This window comes from Taudactylus pleione, unplaced genomic scaffold (genome assembly GCF_031769625.1).
Source record: "Taudactylus pleione unplaced genomic scaffold, aTauple2 ptg000086l, whole genome shotgun sequence".
Taxonomy (NCBI): domain Eukaryota; kingdom Metazoa; phylum Chordata; class Amphibia; order Anura; family Myobatrachidae; genus Taudactylus; species Taudactylus pleione.
Window position 1 is genome coordinate 5,683,799 of NW_028284488.1, and position 13,333 is coordinate 5,697,131.

Consider the following 13,333-nt stretch of genomic DNA (forward strand, 5'->3'; position numbering starts at 1 on the left):
GCCCCCAAGAGGGAGTTAAAGGGGATACAGCAAAGACATTCTCCCTTTTCCTTGGACACAATATAAATATATTGTGATTAATGGCAGGTACATTTGTCCTAGGTTTTTGGCCTGTGTTCTAAAAAACCCCAGGAGAAGTCTCTTTTGTAAACAGACCAAAGTATTTTTTTTTATTTTTTATAAAAGCCGGTTTGGGTCCAGGGGGTGTGGATGTGAGGAGAGGGAGGGCTCCATCCACATGCCACTCCAGGTTTTGGGCCTTTCAGCCTGGTAGCAGGCTCATTAGGGCTTACACCTGGAACTGGCTGATATAAGCTGTGTTCAGTTGTAGCGGAGTGTCTCACACCTGGGGAAGTAGGCATGCAGGCTAGCATGTCCAGAGACACTTATGACAACCCTGTAAGTACTGTGCAGGTGAGGGTACCTACTGTTTAGTTATTGCCCAGACGGGCTAAGATTTTGATTCATGATTTGTTTTATTCATTTGGCACAATAAAACCTGCGCCAACCAGTTTGTACGAGACCCCAGACTTGTGTCCTGTTTCTATGGCTGCTGTGTGTGTAAAGAGGGAGTCCATCTACCCCAGGGGATGGACCCCTATCCCGACTGTGTCACATTTGGTGGAGAACGTGGGCATACACACTGAAATTGTGGCAAGGAAAAAATTTCTACGTTTAAAATTTAAAGTGACAGACACCAATTTTTTGTGGTGGATATAACGTTGAAGTCCATGGAGGTGGCATCCAAACCCACACCTAAAAACAGCATGGAGGACATTGTAAAAACCTTGCCTCAGGTTACGGCCGCTCAGCAGAAAGCTACCAGAGCTCAGCAAGAGTCCACCCAGGTGCAACTGTTTGCCTTGGAAACAGCCCACAGACATCAACAAGTCACCATCGAGGAAACTCGCCAGGCCTAAGCAGAAAACAGCCAGGCACTAAAGGAGGTGTTACAACACCTAGTAGCCAAGTCTGGAGATGCTCCCACTGGTCCTCCCACCACCGCTCACTCCATACGCGCCAGTTACTTCCTACAGAAGATGACTTTGGGTGATGATGTGGAGGCATATCGCACTGCGTTTGAGAGAACAGCAGAGAGGGAGAGTTGGCCCAAGGAACAATGGGCAAATCTGGTGGTACCTTTCCTGTCTGGAGAGCCACAAAAGGCCTACTACGACTTGTGCCTAGCTGATGCAAAAGACTATGTAAAAATAAAACAAGAGATCCTAACTCGCCTAGGAATCACCATATTCGTTCGCGCCCAACGAGTCCACCACTGGGAGTTCCAAATGGAAAAGCCTCCACGCTCACAGATGCATGACATCATCCATCTTACCACAAAATGGCTGCAGCCCACAACGTTAATTGAGGACCACAGATTATGGAAAGGGTTATCATGGACCGGTATCTGCGATCACTACCTGCAACTCTGTGCAAGTGGGTGTGCCATGCGGACCCTAAGACAGCTGACCAATTAGTTGAATTAGTGGAGAGGTATGTCGCGGCTGAGGAACTGTTGAATGTGCCCCACTGAGCCCCGGTGGCACAACGGCGACCTCCCATGGACACGAGTAAGACTGTTCCTGGGGAGAATGGTGTTTGGCGGTGGAATGTACTTAAGACTGTGAGTATGGAACCTGGAGATAGGCCCGCCAGGTCAGGAAGGTTCCTACCCCGTAAAAGACTAGATAATAATGTAATTCAGTGTTTCCAATGTGGTGGTTTCGGCCATATTGCTGCTACTTGTTCACTTACCTCTGAACCCATGCAATGTGATGCTGCTTATGTCAATTGCAGAATGTAGTACTTTGCACAGCCAGCTTCTTCTGCTGGTCGACAGGCTGAGACAGAGAAGCAACTGTGTATGGTCACTATAGAAGGCAACCAAGTGGAGACTCTGTTAGATTCTGGTAGCCTGGTTACACTTATGAAAGCGGAGCTGGTGAACCCCTTAAAGCGTAAGGGAAAAACTGTTGGAGTGACCTGCATACATGGGGATAATCTGTATTAGGTTACTGCAGAAGTGAACATAGAAACACAATGGCCCGTATTCAATTTGGAGCGAAAAGTCCAGATCAGCGTTAAGTTTCCGCCGATGACGTCATTTTCGCCTGTTTTGCTTTCACACCTTATTCAATTTGGAAGACTTTCCGCCTAGGCGGAAAGTCAATGCAATGTAATAGGCGGAAAAGTATCGCCTATGAATAGCAGGTGGAAAAAAGTGCAGAATTGGGGTTTTGGGGTGCAACATTGCCGGAACCCCCGTGCAGCCTTCAGACAGTCCCCCAAAGGTAATCTGTGTCAAAAATTAAAAAAAAAAAAACACTTAAGGACACCCTAAAAAATTACTTTGAAAAAGGGGGGAAATTGTTGGAGTACAAAGTTAAAAACTAGCGAACTTGCCTCTAGGGAGGGTCCCCAAGTATGGCCCAAGTGTTTTTTTGATTGCAGGTGCTTGCGTCAGGTGGATTTTTCACAATTTTTTTCAACTTCACTTTAGACACTTTTAAATATGCTGACCCCCATTTTCAAGTACCCCAAATTTGCTGGGATAACTTATTTTCTGGAAAATATACTCCTGAATACTATTCTGCATCACGTACTGAAAAACGCTATTTAGCAGCTATTGAGCCCATTTAAAAACACCAAATACCTTCGGCAAGCCAAATCAGGGGGTACCATAGGGAACCCCCATGTCAGAGCATCATTTGGGGTGTGTCAGGCTGATTTCCCCAAATCTGACAGTACTTTCCGCTGGTTTCAGTTTCGCCGGGTGCAGTTTCCACCAACTTTCAAATTGAATACGGGGATATGCGGGCACACGCGCAATACTTTTCCGCAGATAAAACCAGTGAAGTCGGCGGAATGTCCGGGCCGCGTAATAGTATCGTGGCTCGGCTCAAATTGAATACGGCTCATTGTGGTTCCGCTATAGTATCTGTGGGTTTGGTGCATGGTCTGATGTATGATGCAATATTGGGGAGAGACTTTGCTCACTTCTGGAAGTTGTGGGAAAGCCGATTTGTTCCAGAAGTAAACAACCCAGACCCATTTGAGAAGGTTACTGATGCAGTTGTTGTATGGGCAACACCCCAGGGGGTTACTAGACATTGCCAAAGAGATGTGGGAGGGGCAGTCCAGTCCGTATAAAACTGTTATTGAGCATGTTTCCCAAATGCAAGAAAGAATTGCTGCTGTGGTGCCGATAGTGAGAGAGCACTTGGAACAGGCCCAACAGGCACAGCAGAGGATGTACAAACGCAATGCTCAGTTACGTGTCTTTGCTCCTGGGGACAGAGTGTTGGTATTCGTTCCCACAGTAGAAAGTAAACTTTTGGCTAAGTGGCAAGGACCCTTTGAAATGCTAGAAAGAGTGGGAGAAGTTAATTACAAAGTTTACCAGCCTGGGAAAAGAAATCCAGAACAGATATACCATGTAAATCTTATAAAACCCTGGAAGGATAGAGCAGCACTGTCAGCCGTCCGAGCCCCTCCAGTGAACCTAGGGCCCTTGGTTCTCGAAGTGACAGTAGCCAAAACCCTGTCAGCAGTTCAATAGCAGGAAGTTAAGGAATTTCTTATCAGAAATAAGGTCTTGTTTTCAGACATACCAGGGAAAACCGCGGTCATTAAACATGATATGATCACTGACTCAGAGGTTAAGGTTAACCTAAAACCCTATAGGTTACCAGAAGCCCAAAGAGAGTCAGTATCTAAAGAAATTAAAAAAAAAAGTTAGAATTGGGTGTAATTGAAGAGTCGCATAGTGAGTGGTTAAGCCCCATTGTGCTTATTCCAAAGCCCGACGGGAGTGTGCGTTTCTGCAATGAGTTCCGGAAATTGAACAGTGTGTCAAAATTCGACGCCTACCCAATGCCTAGGGTGGATGAATTAATTGAAAGGCTAGGAACAGCTAGATATTTAACCAATCTTGACTTAACCAAAGGGTATTGGCAAGTCCCATTAACTGAGAATGCCAAAGAAAAGACAGCTTTTTTCAGCACCAGAAGGGTTGTTTCAATACAAGATGTTGCCCTTTGGGTTACATGGGGCACCTGCGACCTTTCAAAGAATGATGGATAGGATCCTAAGGTCCCATAGACAGTATGCTGCTGCTTATCTAGACGATGTGGTCATTCATAGTCCCGATTGGCAGTCTCACTTGCCTAGAGTACAAGCAGTGTTGGACTCCATTTATAAGGCAGGATTGACAGCCAACCCAAAGAAGTGTTGTCTAGGGATGGAAGAAGTAAAGTATCTTGGATACACCATTGGCAGAGGTTTGATAAAGCCACAGCTTAATAAAATTGAGACAATACCAAACTGGCCAAGACCCCTGAATAAGAAGCAGGCGAGAGCCTTCTTAGAGATTACTGGGTATTATAGGAGGTTTATACCCAATTTTGCCACCATTACAGTCCCACTGACTGACCTTACCAGAAAGTCATGGTGGAATGGAGTCCTGAAGCAGAAAAGGCTTTGCAGGCGTTAAAAACAGCGTTGAGTACCCAACCCGTTCTGGTGACTCCTGATTTTGACAGGGAGTTTGTGGCGCAAACTGATGCATCAGAAGTAGGTATAGCAAGGACGGTGAGGGACACCCTATTTTTTACCTAAGCAGGAAATTAAATGTACATGAGAGAAACTATGCTACAGTTGAGAAGGAAGCGTTGGCCATAAAATGGGCCTTAGAAACTCTCAGGTACTATTTGGCGGGAAGGAAATTCAGACTGATCACTGACCATGCCCCTTTGAAGTGGATGTCAGAGAACAAAGAGAGCAATGGGAGAACAACAAGGTGGTTCTTGGAATTACAAAATGAAGTTTTCAGTAGAACACAGGCTAGGAAGCCAGCTGGCCAATGCAGATGCTCTATCGCATGTGTATTGCTTTGGGGTTTCAGTTGTTCCACCCCACAGGTCTAAACAAAGGGGGGGGGATATGTGATAGAAGCACTGGTAAAGTGGTCAATGGCAGGTACGTTTGTCCTAGGTTTTTGGCCTATGTGTTCTTAAAAAAACCCAGGAGAAATCTGTTTTGTAAACAGACCAGAGTATCAGCTTTTGATAAAAGCCGGTTTGGGTCCTGGGGGTGTGGATGTGAGGAGAGGGCCACTCCAGGTTTTGGGCCTTTCAGCCTGGCCTTTCAACCTGGCCTGAAAGGCCCAGGTTTTGTGCCTTTCAGCTCATTAGGGCTTACACCTGGAACTGGCTGATATAAGCTATGTTCAGTTGTAGCTGAGTGTCTCACACCTGGGGAAGTAGGCATGCAGGCTAGCATGTCCAGAGACACTTATGACAACCCTGTAAGTACTGTGCACGTGCTGTTGTTGATTGGGTGGGCAGTAGGCCCTACCGTCCTGGTAGTGAGGGTACCTACTGTTTAGTTATTGCCCAGACGGGCTAGGATTTTGATTCATGATTTGTTTTATTCATTTGGCACAATAAAAAACCGGCTCTGAATCAGGCCCTCTGTGACATGTCTACTTGTACAGTGTCCTGAAAATAATCCTCCACCATTGGTAATCGTATTAGATGGAGTTACGGTAGAGGTGTCACTGGTGTTGGGCAATTCTTTTAGACACGACCAGATGTCAAAATGTTGACTTGACTTATCTGCATCACCACTGGGTCTTTTGGAAAAGGCAAATTTTTTACTGGCTGATGCTGGAGAAACTGAAGGAGGAGACGTCATCGTAGTGCCATGTGTCACTGCAGCTGCCGACTTGCTCACCAGGAGCACTTTGGATCTTTTAAGATCTGGGTCAGTTTTAAAGAAAGACACAGCATATGACTTGAACTTAGGATCAAGCATGGTTGCTAAAATATAATGATTAGAATTCAAGATCTTGGCCACCCGTGGATCCTGGCGAAGCAAATAAAGGACTTGATCTATCAGTCAAGCATACTTTGCAGAATAACTTTGTTTAATCTCCTCCTTCAATTTCTTCAGCTGATTTTCCAAAAGCCTATCAGGGTAATCACCTTACTCTAGCTAGCAGTGTCAGCACTCACTTCACATGTGGCAACTTCAAATGGTTTGAGCACCTTGCACAAGACAGAAAGTACTCTCCACTGTGCTGGGCTAAGGTACATTCCCTCTCCTCTCCCAATGTCATAGCTTGTCGTATAGCTATGGATGGCTTTTTGGTGCTCCTCCATCCGCTGAAGCATATAAAGGGTGGAGTTCCACCTCGTTACCACTTCTTGCTTCAGTTGCTGGCAGGGCAAATTAAACTGGTCTTTCAGGTGCTGCAATCTCCTGCACGCTGTTGCGGAATGTCAAAAATGTCTCAAAATTTTTCGGGCCACAGACAGCATCTCCTGCATGCCTTTGTCATTTTTTAAAAAAAAACCCTGCACCACTAAGCACCTCAATTAACTGTGTAAATACCACTGCATTAATTGCGGATATTGGATGCAGATCTAATTCTAGCATAGCCATCATGGCGTCAGTAATCCGCTGTGCGACAGGGTGAGAGTTGTCATACTTGCTTCCCCTTGCAAGAGATTCTTTAACACTCAATTGTTTTTTTGGTAAACTACTACTAGTAGTCTTCTTGGTCCACTTCTGGGATGAAGATCCACCCTCAGCAGTTTAGCAGGCCTAGCGCCTCTGTGGGATTTCTGACATTTGTGTTTGTGAATGCACAGTTTGATCTACTGTCTTAGTGGTTTAAAGTTTTTTACACTTCTTCTAACAGCTCTTTCATTGTCATCAGGAGAGGCAGAAGATGCTTCACTGACAGGTGCAGAACCATCACTAAGAAATAAAGGCCAAGGTCTAAGCCTTTCCTTTCCACTGCGTGTGGTAAATGGTATATTGCCATTTTTCTGTAGTAAACTTTAGAGAGGTTTATTTGTGTTTACCTGTGTGTGTATTTTATAAAGCCTTTACGCCCTTGAGCATCAGCTTTAGATAATAGTGAATGACTATTATCGTCATAATGACTGGTTCTAGCAGCTGCACTGATAGCATTTTCTTGCTGCTTCTGCTCTACACTCGGTTGGTTGTCATGACCCATAATGATGAAACCACACAGAGGGCTATCGCCCACAAAGTCACGGTGCTTGTATTTTTATACACAGAGGGCTATCGCCCACAAAGTCACGGTGATTGTAGTTTTATTAGAGATGAGCGGGTTTGGATCTCAGAGATCCAAACCCACCCGAATTTCAGGGATCCGGGGCGATCCGAGCCAAGCTCGGCTCTCCCTGCCTGCCCTGGATCCCTCAGCCGAGGCAAAACCTCGTGAACCCGCTGTCGGGTTGCGAGGTTTTGTATTGAGCGGGCTGAACACTGATTGGCTGAGAGAGTCGTCTGTCACGGCTCTCAACCAACGCTGACGTTCACCGACATATCGCGGGTACACTCTGCCCGACGGGCTGCAGATACATTGGCTGATCAATTGATCGGCCAATGTATCTGTCAGTGTGTACCCAGCTTAACTGACTGTCTCTCTGCCATATTAAATGTCCTCTCATCACCTCATGTTTAATCTCTCAAAAAAAACAGAGCTAATAGTATTGCCACCAAACAGAAGTTCCCTTCTACCCTACTTCTCAAGTATGCTGCCCAATTGTTACCCTTGACCCAGAACTGACCTTTGCACCCAAATAATTTTACACAAAAGAAATATTCCAGAATTCGCACCTCTCACAGAATGAGTGTAGGAATTGTTTTTGCAGTACCTTCTCTCTGGTATTGACTAGTGGAATAGCTTACTTACTGGTATTATCCCAAACAGACTTCACCCCTAAAATAATTCTAATTTGAATGCAGTGGATAGACTGATTTTCCTCAAACTGTTCTTCTGCTGCTGCTCCGCTCTGACTGTCCTTACATTAAATTCCTATTAAACCAATAGAGAATACATCTGCTAACATACTATGCCATAAATGACACTACACCAACATACATCTCTGCTCATCTCAAAATATCTCCTAGCTCGACCAAAACGCTCTGTACAAGATCTGCACTTCTCACACGCATTACCTGCTCTCGTTCAGTTACAGGACTTTTTTCAGGCTGCACCCTCTCTGTGGAATGCCCTCCATCACACAGCCAGATTTTCTTCTAGTCCAGAAGCCTTCAAGCATTCCTTAAAAACTCACCTCTTCATGAAAGCTCATCAAATTCCAAAGCCATCCACATAATTCTACCCATTACCTCCTCTATACACAGTCCATATGCAACTTTACATTTGTTCTCTTTGTACACTCACACAATCTACTGTCCCAAGGCCAACATTGCTATGTGACTGATCATGTAGCCCACCAAAAACCACTGGCTGGTCTGGCTGGACCATTATGCAATATGTAACTATTATTCTTGCGCATCATATGCCCATTTCCCTATAGATTGTTAGCATTTTCCTTCTGTTATTACCCAGTCTTGTCTTATTACTGTAATCATTGTAAAAGTGCAACAGAATAAGCTGGCACTATATAAATAACTTAATACAGTGAGCTCCAGTACATCACTTGGAATTGGCTCTCTTTTTCTCCTTGTGTACCTACATTAGAGAAGTATGGTTCAGTTGGCTTATCTACTCTCCTGAAAGCTCTGGCACACATTTTTCACATAGTTCCCCAGAGCACAGGGTGGATCTCCTAAATCGGACCCACTCCCTAGTGAAGTGGACAGGATGGGGAGATAATAGCGGGAATTGCAGGTAGGCATCGGCGCCAATAGGATGCAATTCTACAAGATTACATTTTAGCCCCGCCCCCTCCCATGGACCACAATTCACAGCATTTTCCCATGATGAGGGCGGGGCTTACTGAATTGAAGAGCTTATCCCCGTAGTGGTCATCTGCATCTCCTCTATGGGCTTTCTCCGGAGAGGGGGAAAAAAAATAAATTAAAAAAAGAAGTCGGCAGGTATGAACTGCGTCCTCCGCAAAATGAAGATACTATATAACAATGTAGGCTTGGTTGCCTCACTTATAAAATTTTCAGGAAGAGGAATGTTGTATATGAATAAACAATACCTGTATGAATTGGTTATTGTATTATTCACTGAGCTATTGCGGTTCCTATGCATTATGTAGTGGCATAAACAAGTGGTTAAACAGATTAAAAGGGATTAACCATTACATGTCATTAAAGCATTTGCCTTACTATTAGCCTCTTTTAGATATTACCATGACCTTTTACAAGGATTCCTTCTCAGAAATTTTAATAGGAGTCACCTGTGGCTTAAGCTGCCCATCCACTAGGCGATTTTGACAGGAGACTGCACAATAATAACATCTTTATCGCGCAATCGCTTGCAAATCGCTCATGCATCGGGCATGTTTTGGTCATAAACAACCAGCGATGCGCGTGCCCTCTGGTCGTTTCCGACATCTATCATCGCCCGTACATGCTGGTCAACCTGACGATGCAGTCAGGTTCAGCATGTGCGGTTATGATGGATATGCCTAGACTGAACGAGTGAACGTTCAGTGTAGGCACATCACTAGATATGGAAACGACAGCATGATTATATGGTCATAATCGTGCTGTCGTTTTTATGGTCTGCTAGTGGATGGGCATCTTTAGACTAGGCCTGTGCAACCTGTCACTTGCCAGGTGTTGTCATCTGGCATGTTCTGCCAACTGACATAACCTAAGAGCCACAGGTTGTACAGGCCTGGTCTAGAGACAGGGCAGCCATTTATTGGTTTAAGGAAAATAAATACATTTACATACAAAATAAATAGTGTTATATACTGGTATCGTAAAACCAATTCTACTTTTAGCAGCTAAGACATACTGTACCATATGGCACTCCCAGTATGCAGAGGAACATCAGGATAGACATGAGCAGGTACAGTAGGGAGATCCACCAGCCACAGAAAAGTACATAATGTTACCAAATGTTATAAGGAAGTATATGGGTTTAAAAAAAAAAAAGGGAGGTAGGTAAGTATATTATTTTTATTATAATATGGTTCTATACTGGATTATACGAGAATGATGGTATGAATTCAAATATATACAATATGTGCACTGTACACCAATGCGCACAGAGCATGCATGTTTGTACAGTCAGGTGAATAAATATTGGGACATTGACAGAATTTTCATATTTTGGCCTTTATTCACCACCACAATGGCTTTGAAATGAAACAAACAAGATGTGCTTTAACTGCAGACTTTCAGATTTAATTTGAGGGTAATTACATCCAAATCAGGTGAACAGTGTAGGAATTATAACTGTTTCTATATGTGCCTCCCACTTTTTAAGGGGATTTTTGGTGTATTTTTAAAGAAAAAGGAAAAGTGAATTGATTAACATATAAGTGTAAAGATTAAAGAGTCCACAGCATACCATTTTAAAGTTGTGCCATAGAACAACCGTGGGTCAATTGGAGGGGGGGAGATCATCTTAGAATAATAGATAAAAATTAAATGAAATGGGTTTTCATTTTACATATCATGACCCCAAAAGGATTGAACATTGAATTTAATAACAGAATATTAATTAATTAATTAATTAATTAATACTAACATACAAGGACTCTTTCCTCCTTAAATGTATCATTTAATTGAATTAACCTTGAGTGCTTATGTATATCAGACACGGATTAAATATAGGAGGTTATTTGATGTAGAACTAGTGATTCACATATAGATAATTCACATATAGATAATTTGCAGAATTATTAACATTTAACATTAAAATATATTTGATTACATATAGACAGTATTTCTTTTTTTATTTCCTTTTTTATATCCTTACAAAACGCTATCTGACAAATTCAGAGACTGGTTACAGTACCATATAAAATAAAAGTCTAGCACACCACAACTTTAAAATGGTATGCTGTGGACTCTTTAATCTTTACACTTATATGTTCATCAATTCAATTTTCCTTCTTCTTTATTTTGATTTTTATTGAGCGACTAATAAACCATTTATATCAGCTATTTTTACTATCATTTTTATAAAGTTAGAACAACAGCTAGATATGCTTTCATGCAGACGATGGAGTCAGCAAACTAATTTATTGAGGGACACATGTACCTCATAGATGATTGGCTGCCTGACAACATATTAACCAGCCAACATCAGAATAGACCTATCCTTGAAGAAGGCCTGATTGGCCGAAATGCGTCGACACCCACTTTACCACACACGTGACTAAGGAAGCAGAGAGCCTTGTGCACAGCCTCACGCTGCTACTCCTTATCCTCCAAACAGGAAACAGCACCCATCTCCGTCATACCACAGAGCAGTGTGCAATAGAGCTAGAGGGTCGAGCAAGCGGTCCAGCTGGACTGACTGCGGCAACTTACATCATACCGCACCGCTCCCCTCCTCTATACATCGCGTGGACAGCGCAACACGCGACATTCAGTGAAAACGCCGACCGGTAAGCCCCGCAAGCGGGACGCTGCAGTCACATTTTGCATGGCTCACACTGCCACCGGGACATTGCATCAGACGGTGCAGGGACACGTATGTGTAAATTCTCATACGGAGAGCTACCTTTCTATATTAGGTTACCCTCACCTCCCTAGCACACCACAAGTAGCCAAAGGGACATACACATACCTGTCTTTTCAGACATAGGGTACCGTATATATATATATACTTACGGGAAGGTAACCCCCTCAAAGGGCACACCTACCACCCAGACACTGTTGACGCAATTGGGAACACTCCTACTGGCTGACTGTTTTTGCTGCAAGTTGGTATGGACAAAAATTGAGCTGATACCAAAGTATAAGGGTACCATATATATTTACGGAAAGGTAACCCCCTCAAAGGGCACACCTGCCACCCAGACAAACTTTGATCCTTCTATACAGGACTTATTTACCATATATTTTATCAGATTATATATTTTATCACACTCCTATTATTAGAAAGGAAGTATATAAGTTTCTATAATAGCTATTCATATCACTAGACGCAGTGGTTTATTGTGTCTATATAAAATAAAATATTGTTTATAACATTCATTAGATCTGTTGTTATCTCCATAATTTTTACATCTGTTATATCCCGTATATTACAACAAGGTGAGCGCATGGTACAATATCTATTTTTATCTATATAACTCTGTTGGAGACAGGACATCCCCAGTACTAAGCTGCTCTCCAAAACAATTAATATCTTGTTGAGCGCTGTTCACACGTTCCATTTTTGAAGAGCATATAATCTTATTAGGATACGAGCCAGTAATGAGTGGAAAACCGCTTTTAATACTCAAGATGGGCATTTTGAATACCTGGTAATGCCCTTCGGTCTCTGCAATGCCCCTGCGGTTTTTCAAAATTTCGTGAATGAAATCTTCCAGGACTTACTGTATGTCTCTGTGGTGGTCTATCTAGACGACATTATGATATTTTCATCCAGCATGTGCGAACAAGAGCCACTCGCTAGCGGCAGTACGCTCGTTCCGAGCGATGTTCGCACATCTGCGCATGCGTACGGTTTTTAGTACGCATGCGTGAACCAGTCAGTGCGGCCGAAAATCGTTGGTACGCAATATAGCGAGGGCCTGCTATTTTGAGTGACAGAATGAGGCGTATGTGGGTGGTAACAGGGGAAGGTGCTTGAAAACGGGGAGTGGAGATCCGAACGCAGGCGTGCTTAAAGGTCAAAACGGGCGTTTTAAGGGAGTGCATAATTAATACAGCAGCGTCATTGACCACGTCACTTGGTTTTTTTTAACTCAGAGCTGTACGATGTACTCGATTAATCTAATAAATAGCGGACATGACGTATGGTGCGTGCGGCCAGGGGGCGTTTTTATCAAATAAACGAGCGTATGTTTTGCTCGCTCGTTCAGACTTAGAGGTGGGAACAGACTGCAATTTGCGAACGGATCATTTGAATAGCCACCCCTTGTTTTTGAACGAACGACCGCAAATAGCGAACGGCTCTGAATCAGGCCCATTGTTCTCAAGTCAATGAAGTCCTGACTCGCCTACGGCGGAACCATTTATACTGTAAAGTGGAGAAATGCGTGTTTGAGGTCCCCTCCGTCCCATTTCTAGGATACATTATCTCAGGCACCGGCCTAGAGATGGATCCTAAGAAAGTACAGGCTGTCCTGGATTGGTCTAGTCCAAATTCACTAAAGGCGATACAAAGATTTCTCGGTTTTTCTAACTACTACCGAAAGTTTATTAAAGGATTCTCCACCCTAGTGGCACCTATATCCGCACTAACTCGCAAGGGGCGAACCCATCCCAGTGGCCTCCTGAGGCTGACCCCACCTTTCACATGTTAAAACAAGCTTTCATCTGTGCCCTTGTTTTAAGACAACCTGATGCAAATAATCCATTTTTTCTAGAGGTGGACACATCCTCAGAGGTAGTAGGGGCAGTGCTC